Source organism: Hypanus sabinus, chromosome 4 (genome assembly GCF_030144855.1).
Source record: "Hypanus sabinus isolate sHypSab1 chromosome 4, sHypSab1.hap1, whole genome shotgun sequence".
Lineage (NCBI taxonomy): Eukaryota > Metazoa > Chordata > Chondrichthyes > Myliobatiformes > Dasyatidae > Hypanus > Hypanus sabinus.
Genome location: NC_082709.1, coordinates 45,733,768 through 45,746,430, shown reverse-complemented (window position 1 = coordinate 45,746,430; position 12,663 = coordinate 45,733,768). Strand labels below are relative to the sequence as shown.

At 42.1% G+C, this 12,663-nt stretch overlaps 1 protein-coding gene across 2 annotated transcripts in view; it reads right to left on the bottom strand.

Annotated features, from left to right (window-relative positions):
• Nucleotides 1–12,663, bottom strand: part of LOC132392716 (SPATS2-like protein) — a 219,685-nt gene that overhangs the window by 173,746 nt on the left and 33,276 nt on the right. For both annotated transcript variants that reach the window (XM_059966992.1, XM_059966994.1), the window contains exon 2: nt 7,082–7,122. The gene's annotated coding sequence lies outside the window, so the exon portion shown is untranslated. The remainder of the gene's footprint in view (nt 1–7,081; nt 7,123–12,663) is intronic.

The window sequence follows — 12,663 nt, the reverse complement described above, 5'->3', positions numbered from 1 at the left end:
AAATCTAAATATACCACATCCACTGGCTCTCTCCTATCCACTCTACTAGTTACATCTTCAAAAAATTCTATAAGATTCGTCAGACATGATTTTCCTTTCACAAATCCATGCTGACTTTGTCCGATGATTTCACCTCTTTCCAAATGTGCTGTTATCACATCTTTCATAACTGACTCTAGTATTTTCCCCACCACCAATGTCAGACTAACCAATCTATAATTCTCCGGTTTCTCTCTCCCTCCTTTTTTAAAAAGTGGGGTTACATTAGCCACCCTCCAATCCTCAGGAACTAATCCAGAATCTAAGGAGTTTTGAAAAATTATCACTAATGCATCCACTATTTCTTGGGCTACTTCCTTAAGCACTCTGGGATGCAGACCATCTGGCCCTGGGGATTTACCTGCCTTTAATCCCTTCAATTTACCTAACACCACTTCCCTACTAACATGTATTTCCCTCAGTTCCTCCATCTCACTAGACCTTCGGTCCCTTACTATTTCCAGAAGATTATTCATGTCCTCCTTAGTGAAGACAGAACCAAAGTAGTTACTCAATTGGTCTGTCATGTCCTTGTTCTTGATGATCAATTCACCTGTTTCTGACTGTAAGGGACCTACATTTGTCTTGACCAATCTTTTTCTTTTCACATATCTATAAAAGCTTTTACTGTCAGTTTTTATGTTCCCTGCCAGCTTTCTCTCATAATCTTTTTTCCCTTTCCTAATTAAGCCCTTTGTCCTCCTCTACTGGCCTCTGAATTTCTCCCAGTCCTCAGGTGTGCCGCTTTTTTTTTGCTAATTTATATGTTTCTTCTTTGGACTTGATACTATTCCTAATTTCCCTTGTCAGCCATCGGTGCACTACCTTCCCTGGTTTATTCTTTTGCCAAACTGGAATGAACAATTTTTGTAGTTCATCTATGCGATCTTTAAATGCTTGCCATTACATATCCACCGTCAACCCTTTAAGTATCATTTGCCAGTCTATCTTAGCTAATTCACGTCTCATACCTTCAAAATTACCCTTCTTTAAGTCAGAACCTTTGTTTCTGAATTAGCTATGTCACTCTTCATCTTAATGAAGAATTCCACCATATTATGGTAACTCATACCCAAGGGGCCTCGCGCTACGATTGCTAACTAACCCTTCCTCATTGCTCAATACCCAGTCTAGAATGGCCTGCTCTCTAGTTGGTTCCTCATCATGTTGGTTCAGAAAACCATCCCGTATACATTCCAAGAAATCCTCTTCCTCAGCACCCTTACCAATTTAGTTCACCCAAATGATATGTAGATTGAAGTCACCCATTATAATTACTGTTCCTTTATTGCACACATTTCTAATTTCCTGTTTAATGCCATCCCCAACCTCACTACTACTGTTAGGTGGCCTGTACACAACTCCCACCAGCGTTTTCTGTCCCTTAGTGTTATGCAGCTCTACCCATATCGATTCCACATCCTCCAGGCTAATGTCCTTCCTTTCTATTGCGTTAATCTCCTCTCTAACCAGCAATGCTACCCCACCTCCTTTTCTTTCCTGTCTATCCCTCCTGAATATTGAATAGCCCTGGATGTTGAGCTCCCATCCTTGGTCACCCTGGAGCCATGTCTCTGTGATCCCAACTATATCATATTCATTAATAACTATCTGCACATTCAATTCATCCACCTTGTTACGAATGCTCCTCGCATTGACACACAAGGCCTTCAGGTTTGTTTTTACAACACTCTTAGCCCTTATACAATTATGTTGAAAAGTGTCTCCTTTTGCTTTTTGCCCTGGATTTGCCTGCCTGCCACTTGCACTTTTCACCTTACTACTTTTTGCTTCTACCCTCATTTTACACCCCTCTGTCTCTCTGCACTTGCTCCCATCCCCCTGACACATTAGTTTAAAGCCTCCTGATGGCTGTTAATAAAAGCCTCATTCACTTCCAGTCTCTGAGAGTCATTGATGGTGCATCAATTTTATTAGCAGCAATTTTAAAACATGGAGAGCATTTTACAACCCGACAGATTGGATCCCGACCCTCAATCCCAGGAAGCCGGCGATGCTTTCAAACTCTGGCTAGCATGCTTCGAATCGTACCTGGGGGAGATTCATGTGACCGACCCTGCCACGATGCACAGGGTTCTCCTCTCCAGAGTCAGTTCAAGGGTCTACTCCATGATCAGGGACCAAACGGTGTGATGGATGCCCTCAAAAGACAATACCGGCCGCCGGTGAACACCGTCTATGCAAGATATCGCTTAGTGACACGGCAGCAGCGGGCTGGAGAGTCGAGCACTGAGTTTGTCCGGGCCCTACAGACACTTGTGCGGGCCTGTGACTGCAGAACAGCATGTGGAGCTCGTAGTAAGAGACGCCTTCGGTACGGGGATGAGGTAGGTGTACGTGCACCAGCGGCTGCTGGAACACGCTGATCTTACCTTCTTTTCCTATTCCTATCTGGGCTTCTTTTCCTATTATGCCCAATGGGTCCCTCACTACGCAGACAAGGCCCGCCCCCTGGTCAAGTCCACCGCAGTTCCACTCTCAGCCGAGGCCAGTGCAATCTTCAGCCGCATTAAAGGGGACATTGACAAAGCAACGATGCATGCAGTGGATGAGACCATTCCCTTCCAAGTAGAGAGTGACACCTCCAACTTCATGCTTGCTGCTACCCTCAATCAGGCAGGGAGGCCGGTAGCATTCTTCTCTCATACCCTTCAAGGCCCTGAAATTCAGCACTCCACGCTGGAGAAAGAAGCCCAGGCCATAGTGGAAGCTATTAGGCACTGGAGGCACTATCTCACCAGCAAAAGGTTCACCTTGCTGACCGACCAGCACTCAGTTGTGTTCATGTTTAGCAACCAACAGCGGGGCAAAATCAAAAATGATAAAATTCTGAGGTGGAGAATAGAACTCTCCACCTACAACTATGACATCCTGTACTGGCCTGGAAGGCTCAATGAGCCCCCTGATGCCCTATCCCGGGGAGCGTGTGCTAGCACTCAGCTCGACCGACTATATGCCCTCCATGCAGATCTTTGCCACCCAGGGGTCACCTGGCTGTACCATTTTGTGAAAGCCCGGAACCTGCCTTACTCCCTTGAGGACATCAGGATGATGACCAGGGACTGTCAAGTCTGCGCTGAGTGCAAACTGCACTTCTACTGTCCTGAAAAGGCACAACTTATCAAGGCCACCCGCCCCTTTGAGCGACTGAGTGTCGACTTTAAAAGCCCCCTTCCCTGCACCGACCACAATGTGTACTTTCTTAACACAATCGATGAGTACTCGCGGTTCCCTTTTGCCATCCCCTGCCCAGATACCACTGCCACGTCTGTCATAAAAGCCCTGCACCAGCTTTTCACTCTGTTCGGATATCCCTGCTATATCCACAGTGATAGAGGGTCCTCCTTTATGAGTGACGAGCTGCGCCAGTACCTGCTGGCTAGGGGCATTGCTACTAGTCGGACCACGAGCTATAATCCCCAGGGAAATGGACAGGTGGAGAGGGAGAATGCCACGGTGTGGAAGGCCACACTTTTAGCCCTTAGGTCAAAGGGATTGCAGGTCTCACACTGGCAGGAGGTCCTCCCCGAGGCACTCCACTCCATCCTCCCTGTTATGCACGTCCACCAATGCCACCCCTCATGAGCGCCTATTTTCTTTTCCCAGGAAGTCTGCCACTGGGACCACCCTACCGGCTTGCCTGACATCCCCAGGACCAGTGCTGCTCTGGAAACATGCGAGGAGCAATAAATACTCCCCGCTGGTCGAGAGGGTTCACCTACTTCATGCCCAGTATACCTACGTGGTCTTACCTGATGGGCAGGAGGACACGGTCTCCGTCCGCGACCTGGTGCCCACAGGAGCTCCAGACCCCTACCCCAAACACTCCATGGTGACTATGAACCCCGTACCCACCGAAGTATATACCCACGAGACACTGCGCATGCCAAGCCCTACACAGACTCCTCATGACACTCCCATACCGGGTGCCTCACACACGCATGAGGGATTACTGATGCCTAACGGGCTGGCACCTCAAGTCAGGTCGGAGCCAGCACAACCACCGTCACCAGTGCTACGTAGTTCGCAGCGACAGACTCGACCACCTGATAGACTTAACCTATAAATATACTTGTAAGAAACTTCACCCCGTGGGGACTCCCTTTTAAAACAAAGGAGGGGTGAACGTGGTAAACTATGTATACCTGTCTGGACATGCCCCTCTGCTGACTGCTCCTGTGGCTCCTCCCACAGATCCGTGTATAAAGGCGATTGGGGCACTGCTCCTCCCTCAGTCTCCGAGATGTCGTGCTCCCTTTTGCTGCTAATAAAAGCCTATCATTCACTTCCAGTCTCCAAGAGTCATTGATGGTGCATCACCTGCCTACGTATGAACACTGCTTTCAATGAATATGCATGGCCTCGTAGGCTCCTTGGTTTCATTAGTGCCCTACAATTCATAGTTTCAGCCTTACTTTGGTGTGTCTTTCCAAAATCAATCACCTGCGTTGAAACTTATTTGCTACTCCATAGACTATTTCCCTAACCGATCAAGATCTCCTTGTAATCTTCTTAATAATTAACACCTTAATCTTGTGTCACCTGCAATCTTGCTAATCAAGCCTAGAACATTCACTTCCAAATCATCAATATAAATAATGAATAACAAGGGTCTCAACACCTACTCCTGAACCACAGCACTAGTCATCATCTCTATTCCAAGAAACAAATTTGAATCATCACCCTCTGCTTCCTAATTCTGAGCCAACTTTGAAGCCTCATAACGATTTAACCTTCCAGACAGCATACCATACGAGACCTTGTCAAAGGTCCTGCTAAAAAGTCAAAACAAACAATATCCATTGCCCTAGTCTCATCTAAACGATGCATCAAACATAACTTCAGCCACACAAAGCCATGCTGATCCCTCCTGATTAGAGGTGGTAGATGCTGGTAAATCCTGTCCATCAGAATCGCCCTCCTGTAACGATATCAGACTGACCAGCCTGTGATTTCCTGCTTTGATCCTGCTTTCTTTCTTAAACATGGAATAATGCTAGCCACCTTCCAGCATTCAGGAATTTCACCGGTGACTAATGATGAAGCAAGCATCTCCTCAAGGACTCTGCAATTTCTTCTCTAGCTTGGGAAAACTGAGAAAGCAGCAAATCTTAAATAATATCAGGAATCCACTGGTGAAAAACAAGCAAGTCAGGCAAAACGTGTTAATAAAAGCCAGGTTTATTTTGGTCTTCATGCAATCTTTAAAAGTACACAGACAGTACATTCAGATGAGATAATCAATTACACATCAGTTTATGCTCCTGTTCTGCAGAAAATCTGTTGGTTCTCAATAAGTCTCTTACATCAAACACCCCCACTTGAATTTCTAAATTAAAATTCACCTTTTCAATGTAACCATCTCCAAAACCCTGCTAATAATGTCTTCCTCCATTTCAGGGTTGATATACATCTCTCATTGCCTTTGCTCCATTACTGTTGGTGTCCAGCCTCTCAAAGTCTCGAGTTCCCTCTTTAGATCCTCATCATCTCTTTCCTTTTTCACTTTCTCTTAAAACCATTCTCTTTGACTGATATTTTGGTTACCTGTCTCCACGGTGTTAAATGCTAACATAAAATGCCATGGGTTGTTTTATATCATAAGAGGAGTTATGTATACTATTGCTAGTTGTTGCTGTCAGAATTCTACGGCCCCAATGCAGTGGACCCATGAGGAACATTTATTTATTTATAGATGTAGTCAGCAAATGGTAAGTTCAAAAGATATTCATAAACAATTTAGTCAACTACATTGTAACACTGGAGTACTCAGTAAATAATTAAGACTGACCTGATTGAGGATTCATGGGTATCAAACCCCAAATGTGAAACATAAAACTTTAAAATGAATGGAGTAGAATTAAAAAACAGAAATACCAAAGTAACTGATTTAGTGACAGATATTCTGCAGTAAGGTTCCTTTGAGTAAGGTACAGCTAGGACACCAAATGCTAACCATTTTAGTAATGCACTGGAAGCAGGCTATAGGGACTAGAGGCAATTTAGGCAGCTTTTAGCGCAATACCACATTCCTGTTTACTGAACAGACCAGATATATTAGAGAATTCTCCCCAAAGCAGACTAGAACTAGTACGGAGGGGCCACTACACAGGATTAGAAGAAGCTGCAGAAAGTTGAAAACCCAGCCAGCACCATCTGGCCTCCTCTGCATCCAGGATACCTCAAAAAGGCAGCATCCATCTTTAAGGACCCCCATCACACCAGACATACCCTCTTACCATCAAGGAGGTGGTATAGGAGCCTGAAGACACACACTCAACATTTCAGGAACACCTTCTTCCCTTCCACCATCAGATTTCAGACTGGACAATGAACCCATGAACACCACCTCAGTATTTTTCCCTCTCTTTTTGCACCACTTTTAAATAATTTTTATATTTTATACATATAGATCTTATTGTAATTTATAGTTTCCATTATGTATTGCAATGTACTGCTGCTGCAAAACAACAAAATTTACAACATATGCCAGTGACATTAAACCAGATTCTGAATTTTCTTTAGGACTGAAAAAGACTCACTTTAGCAAATCACATTAAAGCCAAGTTAAATCGATCAAATAATCAAGTATACCTCATGATACAAAGGGGCATATTGTACTCTGCTGGAGAGCTGCGTGTGTGTCTATTCTCTGGAATTGCTCTGGAGGGATGTGCAAACAATCTACATACCTAATGGATTTCTTTGACTTACAGGAATATCTCAGAGTGTCATTGATTCAGCTTGTCCCATGCCACTGCAAAACCAGAAACATTTCAATAGGCTTTTCTTGTCTGCCACGAGCTACAGAAAACAGACTGCTCAGATTGCAAAGAAGAAGCAGACATGGCGGATTGAATATAGCTCTGACTGTTATTCTGAATTGGATGAATGCAGAGTACAAAGGCCACAACTAGCAGGGGCTCTCCACGTTGTGGTGTTCCTGAGCACTGCCAGGATTAGAATTAATAATGTTGCCATTTTCAGACTCCTAATGATAATAGTCTTCCTGGATAATTACCTGTTTCATTTTGCTCGAGGCTTTAGAAGATGTGATATAATCTGAAAAGAAAATAGCAAAACCACAATTAAAAACCCAGAGCTCTTAATGCTATTTCTCAAATATTATTTTAGCTCGGGCTCGAGAAACGCTTGGATGTAACAAATACATGTAAAACAGAGGAATCACAAAGATAATGACATTGACAAGGTTTAAGTGAGTTGCAAATATTAATTTTCTCATCTCCCCTCCAAAAATGCTAATAAAAAAAATTGTTAGCATATAGACTGGAAATGATACTATTTATTCCCAATCCTTAATTGTCTTTGAGAACATTCTTCCAAGTCTCATGCAGTCTGTATTGTGAAAGTGATCCCAACAGTGATAGATGGTCGGGAAGTGAATTATTGACATGTTGAGCGGAGAGTTTGAAGGGACACTGACATGACTCCAGGTTGTGATGCTGTGAGGATTTGCAGGGAAATACTGTTGTTGCTATATAGTAAGGTGTAGGTATGATGTGTTGGCACTGATGTGTGACGCTTGCAGCAAATTTCAGACCGTGGAAAGGCACTAAGTATATGGTGACTGGTACAAAACAACACATTTCACTGTACATTTCGATGTTCATGCGAGAAATAAAGCTAACGTTTAAAAATCTTTTATCTCTAAAAATGTAGTGCATCATTTTGGTAGTACACACTATTGCAAAAGTAGAGGGTGTGTTTTAGCCTGAACATGTTTCAGTTTCAGCTGAGATAAACGCAGAGTACTCTATCGTACCCTTGCACAGTGGAGATTATCCAGAAGTTGGGAGTTGGCTAGGACGTTAAGCCTGTAATTGTAGAAAGTACACAACAGTATGGTCAGAATCTGCAAATGGAAGGTAGATAGACATTATGGCTGTTGTTGAAGCAAGGGTCTTGATAACAAGTGAAGCTGTGATGCCCATGGGGGTGGGGGGGGGTGGTTTCTTCCACTGGTCCCGCTGAATCTTCTCATGGGACTGGACTTCATTGTACCTACACTCAAAGCGTCCATTGTAATTCAATAGTCCCACTTCTAAAATGCAAGGTATCTTAAAAAGGAAGATTAGCCAGCATCCTTGATCTGGCACAAATTTTAAAATAATCTTGTGGAAAGGAATTTAAAAAACACATCCTGGAAACACACAGAGCAGGTTGGTGAATCTCCTTGGAGGAAAGAATGTCCATAGGGCCACTCACCAGATGGACTATCTGAGATTTCAATTCAAAAATATTTCATATAGATTCCAAGTTTTACTCTTTAAGAAAAATGCCCTTTCTTTTCTCCTGAATATATTTCATCTAACTGGTAAAGCTTCACAGGAGCTGCAATGCTTGGTAATTCACAGAGGCGTAACTGAGCACAGCCATAGATGTGAGAGTGAGCAGTACTTCCAGGTGTGCACATAGCCATGCCTGACCCAGCATCAGACATTCACACTGACCACTTCCCTTAGAGTCATTTGAGAAACCCAGGCGTTTAGCTTCTCCTCAGTCCAAGAGTTGCAGAGGTTAATTGTAAAGCCCTAACATGCTTTCAGAGCTTTGAACCATGCCACAATATTTTGTAGGTTTTGTTCAACCAAAGGTTTCCATTAAACAGCACTGGCACTTTATCATTCATGAGGAAAAGCAACAAATATTGGAAGATCTATAACATAGCAGGAAGTAAAACACATCAGTAAAAGAAAATGAAAAGCTCTTCACTGGCATTATAAATCAAGCTGTCAAAATAACTTTTGAACTAACTCTGCCATTTACTAATCAAACTGAGGGCTTATGATTCTGGTCAATGTACTGCATTACAATTGAAATATTACTTGAAGAAAGTTCCCTTTTGCCTCTGCACCATCCGTGCAATGACGTTGGCAGCTATGGTTTGTAATGTGGGGAAGTAGCTTCCTGGCAGTGACCACAGAACAGCAGGCCTTAGATCTGATCATACCAAGACCATCCTCGTAGAGAATATTCTTGTATCAGATGTCCATCATACATCCTGTTCTAGATAAACCAGATACAATTGCATTGATTTGCAAATCATTGCAGCGACCGTATTCCTCATGAGCTGCACCAAGGAACCAGTTAAAAATTCAGAGCAATTGCTGAGAAGGAAGAATCAGCTGTTTATCCATGGCTGTCACTGAGTGAGGAAAACCAGGAAAATGGTCTTCACAGCTTGGTATGCAGATAAAGAAACTCCCTGACACAAGATCACAATGTGCTGAGGTAGAGTGTTTTATGCTGTGTCCTTACATCATCTTCCCCAGCTTCACACTGAATGGCCACCTCCATTTGTGCATTCCCTGTTTCTTAGATTCTTGCCTAACATGTATAGCATGCACCAATCGTGACAACCCACTCAAAATTTTGTTGAACTTCAGGTAAGGGCCACTGCCCCCTCTCCTTCATCATTTCCCTTTCCCATTTCCCTCTCCTTATATCCCCATTAACTCCCTCTGGTGCTCCTACCCTTTCTCTTTCTTCCATGGCCTTCTATCCTCTCCCATCAGATTCCCCCTCCTCCAGCCCTTTACCTTTTTCACCAATCAACTTCACAGCTCTTCACTTCACCTCTCCCCACCCCCCCCAGTATCATCTATCACCTTGTACTTCTTCCTCCCCCCCCCCAACTTTCTCACTCTGACTTTTCATCTTTTTTCTCCAGTCCTAAAGAAGGGTCTCAGCCTGAAACATTGTGTGTGTTGCTTGGATTTCCAGTATCTACAGATTTTCTCATTTGTGATATCCCACTCACCTGATTCCCACAGAAATCGAGCTTGATTTCAATGTTTAAGAGAAGATTGGATGGTAGGGGTATGGAGGGGTATGGTCCCAGTGAAGATCAGCGGGAGTATGGGAGTAGGCATTTTGAATAGTTAGGCACAGACTAGATGGGCCAAAGGGCCTGTTACTATGTTGTAGTTTTTTATGACTCTATGACGACTCCTTCAGAGGTATCCACACAGCAGAAAGATTGAACACAAGAGATTTTGCAAATGCTGGAAATCCAGAGCAACTCACACAAAATGCTGGAAGAACTCAGCAGGTCAGGCCACATCTACGGGAGGATCTAAGGATCAGGACAGGTGAAGGGTGTCGACCCGAAATGTCCACATTTGATTCCGTTCCATAGATACTGCCTGACCTGTTGCGTTCTTCCAGCATTTGTGTGTGGTACAACAAAGATTGAAGATATTGATGGCATGGTCTTTATGAGCAGCAAATTGAGTAGGCAGATCTCAGCAAAACATATGACTAATTGCAACATCCAGTGAAACAGTTTGAAATTGGAGGCACATCACTATTTATTCAGAAGCAAGAGTATGGGAAGACAATTAACAGCATTGCTGGATTATTAACAAATCTACTATTTAGCAGAGCAACTTAAAACCAATGGCAGTCTCATTTATAAAAATGTTAACTAAGTTTTACTGAATGAACCACTTTCCAGGATTGATCATTCTGTTGAATAAAGTTGTGATTTTCATCAATATTTAAGCTTTAACCAGTTGCCATATTCAAATCCAACATTGCACTCACGTTAATATTAGAAATTCAATGCCTTGTCAGTCTAGTTGGGAAATTGAATTGATTCTCTATCCTTTGCAATTGATTCGGCTTGTATTGAATCATTATATACTGCCCTGGGATTTCCAGTCCTTTCACACTGGATGTTTTTTTGTGCAATACGTAGTTATGACATTAGAAAGATGGTAATTTTTGGGTTGATATTTTGAGCAGCATGCAGAATATCTATTTATAAAAGAAAGACAAAAACTGCATTGATTTTAAATCAATAAGAAACAACAAATAATTTTCAACAACATGAAATTAAGAGGAAAAGACATCAATTCCAAAAAAAATCTTAAAAAATCTCTGGCTGAGATGTCAGAACTGAGGCATTTTTGCTGAGTACAGAGAATAAATTGAATCCATAGCTCAGAAACAGCCATCAGATCCAGTTGGCCCACACCAGTGTTTATGTTCCACATCAGCTTCCACCACACTATCATCTCAATATGCTCCATCCTGTACAAATACAGACTTCCCTTAAGTACATCGATTTATCCACTTCAAGTATTCCACGTGGCAGAGCTGAATGCTCTCACCACTCTCTGTAGGAAGAGTTTTGTATTAAATTTCTTACTTGATCAGTTAATGGCAAACTCAAATTTATATACTGATTTTCAGGACACACCATAAATCTTCACATCCACCCTATTGAATCTCCTTTAGCTCTTTAAAAAAATCTCTCCCAAATTTCTGTTTCTCTATAGAGAAAAAAATAGCTGTTTACTTAAAATAAAAGTATCTTCTTAAGGGACAGTGAAAGTGGATTAACTTTTTTTTAAAAAAAAAATGTACTGAAAGTATTGTGTTCAATTTAACTCATGATACGAGGGTAGTCAAGGAAATAAATTGAGAAGACACAAAATCTCTGCCAAGAGATTAAAAAAGATTAAGTGTGCAAAAAAATGGTTGGAAGATAATATTAGCAAATATAGAGTTATCTATTTTGACAAGAATTATTGAAATGCAGAAAGTTGTTTAAATGGTGTTTGACAATGCTGATATATAAAAGTATTCAGATGTCATTGTCTATGAATCATAGAAAGTTAGTATGCAAGATTACAGGTAATAGCTAGAGAAATGAAATACTAGACGATTGCAATAGAGTATAACAGTATGGAAGTCTTCTACAAATGGAAGGGCTTTTGGTGAGATCACTCTTATATTACAGTGTATGATTCTCACAGCATCACAGAGCTGTATAGAACAGAAATAGGCCCTTCAGCCCACAACATCCATGATGACCCATTTAACTACAATGTTTTTACATTAGTGCCATTTGCTCCTATATGGTCAGTATTTTTCTACGCCTTGTTTCTTTAGGTGTCTGTCTAAATGTCTCTTAAAGATAAAGACTTCATCTGATTCCACCACTTCCTCCAGCTGCAAGGTCCAAATATCAGTCACGCTCCATATTTAAAAATTCCTAGAAATCACCTTTAAAGCTTCTTCCTCTGATCTTCCATCAATGGCCCCTGGTTTTGAAGGTCTAAACCATGCAATGAAGATTCTCATTATATCCCCATCTATGTATCTTTTAAAAAAAGTATATCTCTAATAGGTCACATGACAATAAATTTACATTGAACTTTGTGCTCAGCCCCCTTTGCTCCAAGAAAAGAAAGCACAGCCTTTCCATTTTCTCCATAAAACTAAAGTCATCCAATATAGGCAACGTCAAGATCAAACTTCCCTGCAATCTTTCCAGTGCAATGACGTCATTCCTGTGGTGTAGCACCCAGAAGTACACACAATTCTCCAAGAGCAGCCCAACCAAAGTTTTGTATATTTGTAACATAACGTCTCAACTCTCATTGTATTGCATGACCTATGAAGGCAGCTATGGCCTTCAACCCCAAGGTCCTTCTGTCCATCAATAATCCTTTGTACTCTATCATTTACTGTATATATGCTATCCATAGTTTACTTCTCAAAATGCATCACCTTCCAATTTTCAGGGGTAAATTCCACCCTAGAGCTCCACCCAACTTTTCATTTAATCCATGT